The 15,450-nt window shown below is 41.4% G+C and overlaps 1 long non-coding RNA gene across 1 annotated transcript; it reads right to left on the bottom strand.

The window, feature by feature from the left end:
* Positions 1–7,991: 7,991 nt before the first annotated feature.
* Positions 7,992–15,107, bottom strand: LOC139075583 (uncharacterized). The gene is made up of 4 exons (XR_011526145.1): positions 14,966–15,107; positions 14,186–14,280; positions 13,420–13,514; positions 7,992–8,174 (listed from the first exon to the last, which is right to left on the bottom strand). It is a non-coding gene; the product is annotated as an uncharacterized lncRNA (long non-coding RNA).
* Between the last annotated feature and the right edge of the window lie 343 nt (positions 15,108–15,450).

Raw genomic sequence — 15,450 nt, 5'->3', positions numbered from 1 at the left:
AAAGCATACTTTAAAAAAAAGACTTGTAGACCAGGAGGCCTGACTTTCAAAGAGCCTATCAGGCAAGACAGCACATTTCTTCCCAGCAACTCACCCCTGAGGAAGGGAGTGGATAAGCGGGTGGAGCTCCGCCCCAGGCCCCAGATGGTACGGCTGGCTGGGAGCTAGCACAAGCCAGCTGCAGTGCCTACACGTGCCTCTTTTCCTTTTTATAGCTAATTTAATTGCTAGTTTCTAGAATTGGTCAACAAATCCAGCTTATTTTAACCTCTGTGTATTTCTTAAATCCCTATCTTCTGTACCAGTTGATCTGTCCTGATTTAACAAAAATGGCCTCAATGCTTTTGGGTGTAGGTGGATGGATGGATTGGGAGTGTGGAGAAGTTGGATATAAAACAGAGACCTCATTCCAGTCTTCACGGAGCTTACAATCTCCTGAGGAAGGGAAAAAAAATGAAGTCAGTAGGAAAGAAGGACAGTGACAACCTCTGCACTACACGGGTGTGGAAGCTGAGGCTGAGAAACGGATAAGGAGCCGTTTGTCCAAGAATGGGACGGAATCAGGGCCAGGGCAAGGGCCAGGGCCAGGGCCAGGTCTGGAGCCCACCAGACCACACTAGCAGTGGCTCACACAAAAGCCCCTGGGAAGAACCTGGTGCCCCTTCCCTGCTCTGTGGGAGGTTGAAAGTCAGTCATGGGGAAATTCTTAGCCATAGTCCACCAGCCCTACAAGAGCTCCCAGTCCAGTCATACAGACCTTGCTATAGTTCCTACAACAAACCAAGTCCATTCTTGCCACCTCAGGACATTTGCTCTTCTGGCTCCCTCTTACAGGAATGCTCTAATTCCCCAGTCATTACTGGCTCCCTCCTCCAGGTACAGCCCAAATACCACTCCCTCAGAAAGCCCCCTGAAGACCCCTCCTGAAGAAACCCCATACCCCTGCACCCATGAGCCTCCCTCTGCCCTAGGATCACACTTGTCACTATCATGCTCAGCCACCATCTGACGTGATCCTGTTCAGTTGGTTTTCTCTCCCACGACCCCGAGCCGTGGTCCCCAAGCTCTACATTCAAGAGACTAGGATCCTGTCTGTTTCATGTCCCCCCTCAAGGGAGGAGGCCTGGCACATTGCAGGCACTCAATAGCTCTAGAATAGATTAATGAAAGAAATGCTTTATAAACAAATTCACGTCAAGTAGACATGGAAATTATTATTTATAAGATAAATAAATTCAAGGCTGGTATAGTGGGAAGATGGCCAGGTTGAGCAGTCATAAGACATGAATTTAAGTCCTAGATGGAATTTTTTCTAGCTGTAATGATCAGTGTACTGAAAATTCTGAATCTCAGGCTGGTTTGGTGCCTGTAAAAAGAAGAAAGCAAGCAATGTCTTGCACATCGATGTTGGGAGGGTCAAACTAGAGGGTATATATTAAAATACTTTGTAAACTGTGAAGTCCAGATAAATGTATTATAACTTTACAAAGGAAATTACTACAATATTTACTTATGTAAGTACTTTCCCTATCCTATTTTAAAATAGGTTTCACCTTAGGAAAAACTAATTTAGAATCCACATTTCAGAAACTCATCCAGTACATAAATGGAATCTTTTCTACAAATGAGGGCAGAGTTTATAAATTGAGTCTATTCTTGGACCCCGTTGCTTTTCTTTCACACTTTGCCCACTGACAGGTGGCTTCATCTTTGAAAATCTTTCTTGTCTGACTGTTTATTTTCTTATTTAAAAGGCTTTTTCCTATTTTTACATGTAATATATGTTCTTATAAAATTTTTAGAAAACACTGAAAAGTATAGAAGAAAACAAAATCACCTGTAACCCTAGAAATCTATAGATAACCACAGTAAATATTTTGAAATGTTTTCTTCCAAATTCTCTTTTAAAACTGAAACTACACGTGCCAGTCTCATTTTGTACAGAGCATAGAGGGAACACGCTACATAACAATGTCTCTGTTAAGCTGCCTGAGACCCTAGTGAACAGCGGCAGATGGCACGGTGTGGTGGATAAGGCACAAGAGTTGGATTCTGACTCTGCTTGTAGATTTGGGGCCAGTTATTTAATCTCTTTAAGCCACAGTTTCCCCATCTGCAAAATGAGGAATAATAATTCCTACCCCATAGAGTGGTTGTGAGCACTCAATGAAATAAAATTGACAGAAACACAGTGATGCTTGGTAAATTATAGTCATATTATTAGTAACATTAATGTTTTTAAAGGTGGCAGCTCAGTCTTTTCTTTCTATTTTTTTATTGAGGTAACGTTGGTTTATAATGTTATATAAATTTCATGTATACATCATTACATTTCTATTTCTGTGTAGACTACATCATGTTCACCACCCAAAGACTGATTACAATCCATCACCATATACATGTGCCATTTTACTCCTTTCATCCTCTTCCCTCCCTCCTTCCCCCTGGTAATCACCAATCTAATCTCTGTATCTATGTATTTGTTTGTTGTTGTTGCTTTTATCTTCTACTTAGTGAAATCATATGGTATTTGACTTTCTCCCTCTGACTTATTTCACTTAGCATAATACCCTCAAGGTCCATCCATGTTGTCACAAATGGCAAGATTTCATCTTTTTATGGCTGAGTAGTATTCCATTGTGTATATATACCACATCTTCTTTATCCATTCATCCATTGATGGGCACTTAGGTTGTTTCAAAATCTTGGCTATTATGAAAAATGCTGCAATGAACAGAGAGGTGCAAATATCTTTTGACTTAGTACTTTTGTGTTCTTTGGATAAATACACAGAAATGGAATGGCTGGATCACATGGTAGTTCTATTCTTAATTTTCTTAGGAATCTCCAGACTGTTTTCCATAGTATCTGCACCAGTTTACATTCCCGTTAAAGACAGCAGCTCAGTCTTGAAGAAAGAGAGTTTAAATTGAAGCAAAGCTAACCGGAGCCAGACATGATAGGGTAGGACCGGGTTAGAACACTGCACCCTTTGCTACAATCTAGTCTTATGTAGCCAGAGAAAACTGCCCACATCCAAGGCTTATCCCTTCCTTGAAAACAGTAATCAAGAACATAGAAAATCAGTAGGGAACTGAGAACCCCCAGGTCTGGCCACAACTTAAGGATAGCAATCAGAGCTCTCTGTCACTAGTCCATTGCAGAAAGGCATGTGTGGCAAAAGCTGTGATGTGTCACACAGAGCACCCTTCAGGATGACAAACTTATTCTCCAGATGCTGGAAGAACTGCTGGCAGACCACCCTCAGCTGTCAGCCCCCTCTGGGGATGACCTTGGTGAAGAAAACTGCCTTGCCATGTCCACATCCCTCTTCAGGATGACCCACATCCTGTGACTGATGATGTGGGAGTATAAAAGGTTTGACCCTCTCTTACCAGCTCAGGACGGCTCTGAAAGCTCATGCCACCTTCAGAATGCCCTGTAGGGTCAGCTGAGGCTTCCATGGACACTTGACATCTCCCTATCCACAGTCATGCTTCCACCCCTTCCCTTCTCTTCCGGGGTGTTGATCCCACAAGCGCTCCTTACTGAACTTCCTCCATGCTAGCTCCATCTGAGAGTCTGCTTCCAGGAGGAGCCAGCCTGTGACAGGAGCCTCACCGGGCTCCCCCTCCTCACTTCTTCTGGTGTGGTGACTCCTTCAGGGCCTGGGGGGCTTCTTGAGGAAACAAAGGACTGAGCTGACATTAGATTTTATTCTCACAATTTACCTTTGTGAAATGTTACAAAAGGACTTCCAGGAGGCTAGAGTAGGTGTACTTTTCCCTATTTGTCCTGCTAAATACAACTAAAAACCCTGGGCATTGTATATAATACAAACAAAAGAAGACTCTGAAGGTGGAGAGAAGGAATACAGGCTAGGGGCCTTGGAACACAAGGAATGACACAGTGCTGAGTTCCTTGAGTTTCCTTTTGCCTCATATATCCCAGACTTGGTGCTGAAGAAGCCAGCAACTCAGAAACGGCAACCAAAAAAAGCCAGCAACGAAAGCCTGCTTTCTCTATCCAAAGAATCAAGAAAAGTGCAGTCTAGCAAATGAGAAAATTTTAGACACCAAACACTCAACTTCAGCCAAATACCAGGAAAAAAATCCCCATCCCCACCCTCACCAGCTGAGGGAGCCTACACTTCCACCCTCACCAGGCTGTAGCAAGGTGACCCAAGCCCCCTGCCAGAGTGGTGTCAATGAAGGTTTACTGGGGAGCTAGAACTTACCTTCTCCCCCTCCACTACCAGACATGTAGTGTCAGTGGAGGCCACATAGTGATCTTGGACTTACATCCCCATCCTGCACTAATGAAGTGTCTCTCCTTCTCTCCACTGGGCTGGTGTCAGAGGCTCAGAGGAGGCCTCCTGGAGAGTCAGGACTTTCACCACCAGTAATAATGAAGCCACTCCTCCTATGGTCTTAGTGGAAGCCACATGAGGAGCAGAAACACTCCTACCTCTCCCAAGCAAGGTGTATAGTACAAGCCATGAGGGGATCAAGAACACCCACTCCACCCCTCTAGCCTCTGCAGGTGTTTCCTGCATTAACTCTCTGCACACCTAATCCTATCTTGGCATCTGCTCCTTGGAAGACCCGAACTGACCCACAGAGAGAATCTGTGACTGTATGATGGAGCAAGAGCCTGGCTGGGGCTCAGCATGTGTGACCCACGCCCTCTGCTATGTGTTGGGGAGATTTGATCCATCCTCCCCAGAGCTTAGGTAGGACATTCCCCACACCAGCCCCCATATTTCAATCCTGTTGAAGAATTCAACTACCATGGTACCTTGATGATGATAAGGGACCACGGGGGTCTGACTGATTGCAAAGTGGCAGCATGCTTCATCAGACTGTGCTATTGCCCTTATAACCCACCTGCGATGAAGACAAAATCATTTGTTCTTGCAGAACCTTGATTTTCTCACCTGTAAAATGAGAGAGTTGGGCTACACAATCTCCAGGTCCCTTCAGCTCTATGGTTCCACAAACTGAATTTGTTAAGATTTCAAATTTGTGGATGTGGTCTTTATTTTCAAAGAGAAAGATGGATTTTCTTTATTAACCACTAATATTAAACAGAAGAATGAGTCTTTCTCACAAACAGTGTAGCTATTAATCCCAGGCAGAGGAGAGCAGAAGTGGATAAGAAATGGACAAGAAAGGAGAGGCACTGAGGCCTCAGGGTACAGGACGGAGACAGATGCCTGGGGTTTCTGCTGGAAGCAGAGGTGGTATAGAGACCACAAGCTGCCCTTACTTGCATTGACTTCTTTATTGAAACTAGAAAGGCTCTTTATTTAATTTTAAAAAAGAAGCCAATAAATACATAAGTGTAAAAGTTAAACTGCTTATGGGTTATCATTGTTCACAGTTTGGTGTTTCTCTTTCCAGACCTTTCTCTATTTTACACAAATGCATATATTTCCACTTACATACATTTTTCTCTTTTGAATTTTAAAAATTATCAAAGAGGGGCTGGCCTGGTGGTGTAGTGGTTAAGTGCACATGCTCTGCTTCGGCAGCCAGGGGTTTACAGGGTCAGAACTGGGGTGCGGACCTAGCACCGCTCATCAAGCCATGCTGTGGCGGCATCCCACATAAAATAGAGGAAGATTGGTACAGATGTTAGCTCAGGGCCAATCTTCCTCATACACAAAAAAATTATCAATGAAACAGAAGCTTACTGTAAAAAAAAATTTCTTTAGAAGATCCAGAAGCTTGTGAAGAAAAAGTATAAATTCTGCTTCACCTCTCTGCCATTCTAGTCAACTCCCAGCTGGTAACGCATACATGTGGATATACAACCACCTCCCATATTTTTACTTGTATTCCAAATAAGCAGCTCAAATTTACCAAGTCCAAAGCAGGCCTCTTGACTCTTGTCCACCCCTCCTGCTCAAACCCATTCCTTGAGGCCCCAGTGCTTTCCTATCACTAAAGGCCCCAACATTCATCTCATTGCTCAGGCTAAAATCTGAGAGTCAGCCTTGGTTTCTCTTTCCCCCACATCCCACATCCAATGCATCAGTAAAGCCTGTTTACTCTCTTTTCAAAATATATCCCAAATTGTGCTGTTTCTCACCGTGTCTGTTAGCACTGCCCTAGCGTAAGCCACTGTCTACTCTCACCCAGATTACCGCATTCTCTTTTTGACTGATCTTCATGCTTCCAACAGCAGTCAGAGGAATTGTTTAAAATGCAAAATGAAGAACGAGGTTTAAAGGACTAACTTTCCATTACGTTTGGAATCAAATCCAACCCCTTTGGTCCTACCAGATCTGCCCCACTTTCAAACCCCTTCCTTTCAGTCCCTGAGCTCCAGGCTCACTAGCCTTTCTAGGCTACGTGGAGCTCCTTCCACGCAGGGACCTTCAATTTTCTGTCCCCTTTGTCTGGGACACTCTTCCCTAGCATCTTCATGTGGTGTTCCTTCTCAAATATCTCCTCCTACACAACCACAAATAGCTGTCTCACCCCTACCCTAAATACTACTTAGGTTTTCTTCAAGGCTCCTAGCAATAATCTGCGAGTGTTTACTTACTTCCTTGTTCAGTTTCTCTCTCACCAGAGTCCGTCACTCATGATCTTATTCAGCACTGAGTCCCCAGTTTCTAAAGCAGTGCTTGCTACATAGTAAGTGTTCAGTAAATATTTACTGAATGAAAGAATGAAAACATGTACGTATCCAGGATTTTAAAAATAATGATTTTGTGCTATAGTTACCCTTTTCAACTTGCTCTTTTCACTTTAAAAATATTACACAAGCACCATTCTATGTCAGTGCCTATGAACCCACTTCCTAACACAAGATACCATGCTAAGTTTGTACTGTATTTTACTGAACCACTTCCCTCCTGATAGGCATTTAGATCATTTCATGATTGTTTGTTTTTTGTATCACTAAGAGTGCTTGACAGAACTCTCTTTTACATATATTCTTGCACTGTTGGATAAGTGTTTTCACAGTCTAAGTTCCAGAAACTGGAACTGTTGGTTTAGAGTCTTACTTGACTTTAAAGAGAGAACTGTGGACTAGGAGAATGAGTGTGGGCTTGGCTTCAGAAGCTCTGTATTTGAATCCAGCCTTTGCCACGCACTTACTCTGTGACATTTGAAGTCATTTGGAGACTCAATATCCTGAACTGCAAAATTCACCTACAATTTATTCATAAGGGTAATGAGTATACAAGTATCTTCTAGAATGCAAACTTCTGTACAAATGGAAAAATTAGTAATCAGGTAGTGTGGCATAGCAGTTAAGAGCACAGGTTCTGGAGCCAGGCTGCGTGAGGGCTAGAGTAAGCACTACTGTTTACTGTGGGCCATGGGCCAACTGCTTAACCTTTCCATGCCTCAGTATTGCTATCTTTTTATAAAATGGGGATAATAATGGTATCCATCCCATAGAGTTGTTGTGAGGATTACATAAATTAAAATCTGGATAAATACTTAGAATACTCAGTAGCACATAATAAATACTATATAAGTACTAACTATCATTGTTATTATTGTTGTGATTTATTTGGGAGCACATAAAGCAAAACTTCGTGAAGCACAGGGTAACTAAATACCTCTTGATACAATTTTTGGTTTAAAAAACCAAAATTTTTAAATTATAAAAATCTCTCTTTTACCATTTCCTTCCCTTTACCTGAGTTCCTCACCCTTTATTAAATTTGTCAGCCTTTTCAACTTGTTCACACGTCACACAGAATACTACAAATGGTCTACTCTACATTCTACATACGTCACTCAAAAACTGGATTTAAAAATTACAACATGACTGACAAACATTAATGTACAATTGAAATTTCACAAGATTGTAACCTATCAATAACTCAACAAAAAAAAAACTGGAAAAGAAAAAAATATGTATTTCACCACATTAAAGTATTGAACTATGAAAAAAAAAAACTGGATTAAAAAAATTAAGTCCTAAACTTTCTCAATAATTTTTAGGAAATAAACACAATGACATAGTGCAGCTCCGATAAAAATTTTTTTTAAAAAAGGCTTCCAGTGTATTGTACTGCCATGTACCATCCCCAAAAGGCACTGGTTATTATTCATGGTGTGTTCATCTTGAAATTCAGAAGGCACATCCACGAAAGACAAAGCTCAGCTCTGCTTGAAGTCTTTCTGCAGAATTCTTACTGAGTTAAGCTGCACGAGTGAAACAGAGCTGTTAAAGTGGGTCCAGTTAACCCTACTTGCCTGGTACATGTTAAATGACGTGAGGTTTCCCAGGAACACAATGGAACACAATGGCCACGACACTGGGGAAATAGAAGGCTATTTATAATTTGATAAACAAGGATTGATCTATGTTTCTATCTACTATGTGGTCATTATCTTTGTATCTTTGAAATCCTGTCTCTCTCTCTGTCTCTTTTTTCCCCCCAAGAAGTGATCAGTTTGTTCATTCTCCAAAGTCCATTTTGGAGCCAGAGAACACATCTGCAGAGGTCAAAAATGTGCTAGCCATGAGTCACCTCCAAGATTACTGAAATAATTACAATCTTTTTCAAAATGAAGTTCTTTCTGTGAACTCTATAAGACGAAATCTTTTCAGATCAAAGTTTGCTCAGCAGGCACGAGTTAAAATTCAGAATTATAGTAAGGATGTAAAGGTATTGTGATAGTTAATTTTATGTGTCAATTTGGCTGAATCATGGGATGCCCAGATATCTGGTTAAACTTTATTTCTGGGTAGGTCTGTGAGGGTGTTTCCGGAAGAGATTAGCATTTGAATCAGTAGACTGAGTAAAGCAGATTGCACTCCCTGAATCCAATTTATTGAGGGCCTGAACAAAACAATGAGGCGGAGGAAGGTTGGATTCAACCTCTCTCTGCCTGACTGTTTGAGCTGGGACATGGATCTTCTCCTGCTCTCTGCACTCCTGGTTCTCAGGCCTTCAGATTCACACTGCAATTTATACCGTCAGCGCTCTGCCTCCAGGCCTCTGAACTACATCGCTAGCTTTCCTGGGTCTCAAGCTCGCAGACAGCAAATGTGGGAAGTCTCAGTCTCTATAGTTGCAAGAGCCAATACCTTATAGTAAATCTCTTTCTAGAGATTTACATATATATATATTCTATTGGTTATGTGTCTTTGGAGAACCATGACTAATACAGTAACTTGATAAAACTCCTAAATTCATCAGTCCTGTCACCTATATATGTTTAACAGACTCAATTGATATTCAATAAAAATTTGCATATAGTATTCCCTTTCCAGTAGTGAGGCTTCTGCTCCTAAAAACATAGGTTTTGAAAAACTTGAAATTGAGGATCTTAAGACCTTAAAGTCTTTGGGATTAAAAACAAACTTACCTGTAATTAAACTTTAAAAGAAATGTATTGGTCCAGTCAAATTTCTTAGACTGGCCCTTATGGTCTGTCTACGATCTATTATCAGCCAGGGCTTCCAACCTTGTCTATGGCCACTACCCATTATTATAGATGCTATTCTTTTAAAGAGTCCCTCAGTCTTCCTGTCTTCCCCAAGCAAACTGACACTTCCTATCTCTGAGCCTTTGCTTAAGGGCTAATTGGTTACCAAGGAACTTTTAAAACAGATGCTGGAATGCATCCTGGCAACCTCTTGAGCAATAAAAATATATGGCTCTGTCTGCCCAGAACCACCCTTCTTTTGGGGAATGCCATTGTTATGGACTGAATGCTTGTGTCTCCCCACCAAAATTCATATCTTGAAGCCCTTATCCCCAATACTACGATATTTGAATGTAGTGCCTTTGGGAGGTAATTAGGCCATGAGGATAGAGCCCTTATTAATGGGAGTAGTGCCCTTGAAAGAATAGGCCAAAGAGCTAGCTCGCTCTCATGTGAGGATACAAGATGTCAGCAGTCTACAACCTGGAAGAGGACTGTCACCAGAAACGAACCCTGCTGGCACCCTCATCTTGGACTTCCAGCCTCAAGAACTGTGAGAAATAAATTGCTGTTGTTTATAAGCCACCAAGTCTATGTGGCTTGCTATAGTAGCCCATATTGACTAAGATAGCCATTCCGCCAACTCCAACCTACGGTACTGGGGAGGTACCAGGGCTGCCAATCACAAGACCCTACACATCTGACCATGGTGACTGGTCCCTGATCCAGCCAGGCCAATCAGAATCCTTCTCTGGGACTTTCCTAACTGGAGATTGCAGGGAAATGACTTTCCTTTCGGGTCAGGTAGCCATTATGATGTAAGCACAGAGCTTGTTCGAGGCCATGGCAGGAAAGTGTAAGGAGTCAACTTGCAAAGAGAAACAGAAATGGAGACAGAATCAGCTATTCTTGACTGCATCTACATTTCCTAAGGCCAAATCAAACCAACCTTCCTGTTCTTTAGTAATGTGGACCAATAAATTTCCTTCTTATGCTTTAGTTACTTCAGGCTGGATTTCTGCTACTCACAACCTACCAGTGTTGACTGATACTGATATTTTTGCAGAAGGTGCAAATTCTTCACATGATCATTTTTTTGTATCAATCCTCAATAACAGTTCAGAGCAAAGTAGACTTAAAAATGCTTGTGGCAATAAAATTTGTCACTAGCTGTCTAACCACGGATAAGAACTTCAATTTAATTACTCAAAATAGTGATAGTCTTACTGTTATTGTGAGAATTAAATCATGCAACTGCTGTCAAGGGCTGAGCTGTTGTCCCTGGCACCTATTAAGCGCTTGATAAAAGTTGCTCTTGCGTTGGTTCTTGTTATTATTTCCATGACTCTTGATTATGAAGCTGAGTCTTGAGTGAGCAGGTTTTGCTGTTTTCCCTGTACCACCCACATTACAGAATGTTAAGGTCACCTCGTAGACTGCAAATGCCTGATAGCTCTCTTGTGTGGTTCAACCCTGAATCGCAAGAGTACTTGAAATACTGCCAATGTCTGACATGATTTATATCATGGAGGTGAAAAATGAGCCATTCAACTCCTTTCAAAACCTACCTGCACACAAAAAGTCAGTAGCAAAGGTCTCTGGGCTCTAAGCTATCAGGCATTCTTATCCATGGTTAGACAGCTAGGAAGCGGCAGTGCTGGGGGTCAGCTCAGACTAAACAAGTGTGAAGCCCCTGTTCCTCACCACTATTTACTCTGCTCTCCAAATTGCCCCGCCTGACTTGGGACCTTTATCTATCCTTACCCCAAGACTCAGAGTTTGATATGTAAAAGTTTTTATTGTGGGGAAAGTCTGTAGAAATTTTACTAACATTTTTGTTGTTGGTTTTAAGTAAACTTAGGGAGGATATTACCATATCCTCTTGGTTGGTGCAACCTGATGCAAGTAAGGCCCAGGGGTTTGTTGGCCGAGGTTCTGTTCCCTGACATCGACGAAAATAACCCATAACCAATCTATAAATGAAAATTTGGGATGAGTTTATTCCGAGCTAAAATCTGAGGACCATGGCCTGGGGCCTTTCTTCCCGAAGGAAGAAAGGGCACTGAAGAAGTGGGGTGCACAGAGTGGTTATATACCCCCAAACAGGATGTTTCACATATGATTGAAATGTCCCTTTTACAATAGTCACGAGACTGCTCTGTCGGCACAGTGATTGATGGACGCAGCAGGTAGATAGCTATCTCAGTGAACACAGCAGGTGGCAGGTCTGTGAGCTGGGTGGTCAAAGGTGAGCACAGCAATCAGTTCCCAGCCTAAGGAAAGATGCTTATCCTTAAGGAAATGCCAATGTGGGGGGAAGCTGCACCTTTATCTTAAGGCTATTTGTTTTTGCCATAGGAAATGTTTAAAGCAGATATACAATGTGTGCTCAATGGCCACATCAGGCCCTTTTGGAAAAAGCAGTCAGGCCGAATTAGGTTTACACCAAATGGCTTCCTCATGCATTCCAATATATCCTATTGCTTGCCATTTCTATTTGTCACCGACCACTTGAGTGTTTGCTAAGTCAGACTTATGGAAATCATATACACTAGGAAGAGTACAGTTATGTGTGGTAACAGAATTAAAACTAATTATAAATAGCACAAAGTAATTAATAAGAAAACAATATAAAATATGACTTTCGGAAAATCAGGGATATATTAGTTTCCTTTTGCTGCTGTAACAAATTACCTCAAATTTAGTGGCTTAAAATAACATAAATGTATTATCTTACAGTTCTGGTGGTCACAAGTGCAAAGTGAGTCTTACAAGGCTAAAGCTGAGGTGTCTGTAGAGTTGTGTTCCTTCAGGAGGCTCCAGGGAAGAATCTGTTTCCTTGCCTTTTCCAGCTTCCAGAGGCTGCCTGCATTCCTAGCTTGTGGCCGTGCATCACTCCAATCTCTGCTTTCATCCTTACACTTCCTTCCCTGATTCTGACTCTCCTACTTCCCTTTTCTTGTTTGTTTTTTTGTTAGAAAACCCAGCTTAGTTTTTAAATTATAACAAGATACACATAACATAAAATTTATCATCTTAACCATTTTGGAGGGTACAGCTCAGTATTACTAAGTATGTGCACATTGTTGCACAACCAATTCCCAGAACTTTTTCATCCTTCAAAACTGAAACTTCATACCCATTACCCAACAGCTCCTCACTTCCCCTTCCCCTTTGCCCCTGGCAACCACAATTTTATTTTTTGTTTGTATGAATTTGACTACTCTAGATACCTCATATAAGTGGAATCATAAAATATTTGTCCTTTTCTGTCTGGTTTATTTCACTTAGCATAATATCTTGAAGGTTTATCCATGTTGTAGCATGTATCAGAATTTCTTTCCTTTTAAGGCTGAATAATATTCGATTGAATGCATATACCACATTTTGCGTATTCATTCAACTGTTGATGAAGACTCAGAATACGTCTACTGTTTGGCTATTGTGAATAATGTTCCTCTGAACTTGGGTGTACAAATATCTCTTCTAGACATTGATTTCACGTTGAGCATCTTTTCATATGCTTGTTGGTCATCCTACCTCCCTTTTATAAAGACCCTTGTCATTACATTGGGCCCACCCCAGATAATCTCCCCATTTTAAACTCCTTAATTTAATCCCACCTGCAACGTCCCCTTTGCCATGTAAGATAACATATTCACAGGTTCTGGAGATTAGGACATAGACATCTTGCCCTGGGCGGGGGGTGGGGAGGGGCATTATTCTGTCTACCACAGGAGACTGCTATACTGCCAAAGCCAAGAGAATAAAAAGTTTGAAGAATGAATGTGTGGTTGATGAATTCAAAAACGAAAAAGATCTGGCTGAATTTTATGATCAGTGACCTTTGAGATAGCTTTTAGTAAAGTGGCAGGGCATTTCAGAATAAGTTATTAATATTTTTCTGTTAACTACTAATTTGTGATTATGACTGCATATATCTGTTTCTCCCTAAAGGAGCTATTCTGTTTAGATTACCCAGAGTTTTCATAAGCTCAGGTTAAAGTAAAAATACCTCAGGCTAGTATGGCAGCTCTACTCTATGCAGCCTTCAGGATCCAGCTTCCTTCCAACTCACTGCTCCACCATCCCCAGAATGGAGTCCTGGTCCTTGTGGTCCAGGCAGCATCCACATTCGAGGCAACAGGACGGAGGGAAAAAAATGAATGCAATGTTAATATAAAGCAAGGGAAAAGAGAGATAAGTTATTATAAGAGATTATATGGGTCTAAACCAGAGTGTTGGATGTGTGAGGGCAGATCACTTGTATGTAGGGCCCAAACATGACAAAGACGATAAACACTTGTAGCAACTCAAGGAGTTGGGGGGATTGTGGTCCATTAACAGACATGAGAAGGGAGTGACAATCCTAGGTCTAGGGAAATGTTTGTTGTTTGTCTCTGCTATTGAGAGAAGATATGGATTCTGTTAAGGACTGACTGAGTTTCAAGATCCAGAGTGTTCTCCAGGTATAGGTGTCCATCAGGTTTTGGAAAAAAAGAAAGACTGTCTTTCATACAACACTGGAGAAAGTAACAATAGGTGATATAGGAAGAAACATTGAGATAGAGGAAATTTGAGATAGCTCATTTCCAGCAGTCTTAATCTCACTCTAAGTTATGAGGCAGGCCTGTCTGCAGAGAGTGAGATAGACGGGTGGAGGCCCGAGTGTTTCAGGGCTTGGGAGCAAGGAGGTTTAGTAGGCCGTGGGAAGCGTGAGGACACAACAGGGCGCTTATAGCTGATTGCACATGAAGCACTCACTTGAAAGGTGGTCTTACCTCTAAAGGAGCAGCTCCAGTGTGAGTCCTCCAAAGCAAGAGAAGGAAAGTCAGAGCAAAGGTGAGGCCCATGGAAGCAGCAACAGAAGGGCATTCTGAAAGTGTGACCCAGGGTTTGTAGTTACTAGACTGAATCACCTATTTGGGGTATATCAGATAGTTACAGCCAGAAAGCATAGTCAACAATCAGAATAAAGCACCAGGCTATGTTGATATATGTTGGTACACTCATGTTTCTGATTTTATGCACTCAAATAATGTCAGAGTTAGCACATGTCAAATGATAAAGGAGTTTTTATGCCAAAAATGCAAAGCTGGTTTAATGTTGAATGGGTTATGTCATACAGCATATAAAGAAATAGAATGGGGAGGTAATGTTTATCTCAGTAGATGCTAAAAAGGTATTGATAAAATTTCATACCCATTATTTACTTTTTAAAAAAGAAATTTTACAAACTAGCAAAACTTCTAGGAATTTGTTTGACAGAAATATTCACATGTACTCAAAGATACACGTGCAAGGATATTTAAACAGAAATAAAAGGCAAATGACTGGAAAGAAGTAGGCAACATTATGATCATTTGCCGACAGAAAATTCTTCTGTAAAAGTTAACTACAAAATGATTATCTTTCCTACAAAATAACAAGTACTCAATTAAGGTATAACGTATAATAAGAAAATTTGCCCTTCACAGTAACCCCACGTGTTAGTGTGCAAGGGCTGCCACAACAAAATACCACAGATTGTGTGGCTTAAACAACAGAAATGTATTTCTCACGGTTCTAGAGGCTGGAAGTCCAAGATCAAGAGTCAGCAGGTTTGGTTTCTACTGAGGCCTCACTCCTTGGCATGCAGATGGCCATCTTCTCTCTGTGCCCTCACATGGTCTTTTGTCTGTGTGAACACATCCCTGGTGTCTCTTTGTATGTCTTAACATCTTCTTTTTATGAGGACACCAGTCAGATTGTTTCAGGGCCCACCCCGATGACCTCATTTTAACATAATCATCTCTTTAACAGCCCTATCTCCAAATACAGTCACATTTTGAGGTACTGGGGGTTAGGACTTCAACATATGAATTGGCTTGGGGGGGGGCAGCGAGGGACAGGGGACAATTCAGCCCATAACACCCCCAGAAAATATGCAATACCTAAATATAAATCCTAAGAGATAGATAAACAACCTAAAGGAAGGCGGCTATACCATAAAACTTTACTGAAAGACATAAAAGAGCCCTTGAATAAATGGAGAAACATACCATGT

Source organism: Equus przewalskii, chromosome 14 (assembly GCF_037783145.1).
Source record: "Equus przewalskii isolate Varuska chromosome 14, EquPr2, whole genome shotgun sequence".
Lineage (NCBI taxonomy): Eukaryota > Metazoa > Chordata > Mammalia > Perissodactyla > Equidae > Equus > Equus przewalskii.
This window is presented reverse-complemented; position numbering and strand designations above follow the sequence as displayed.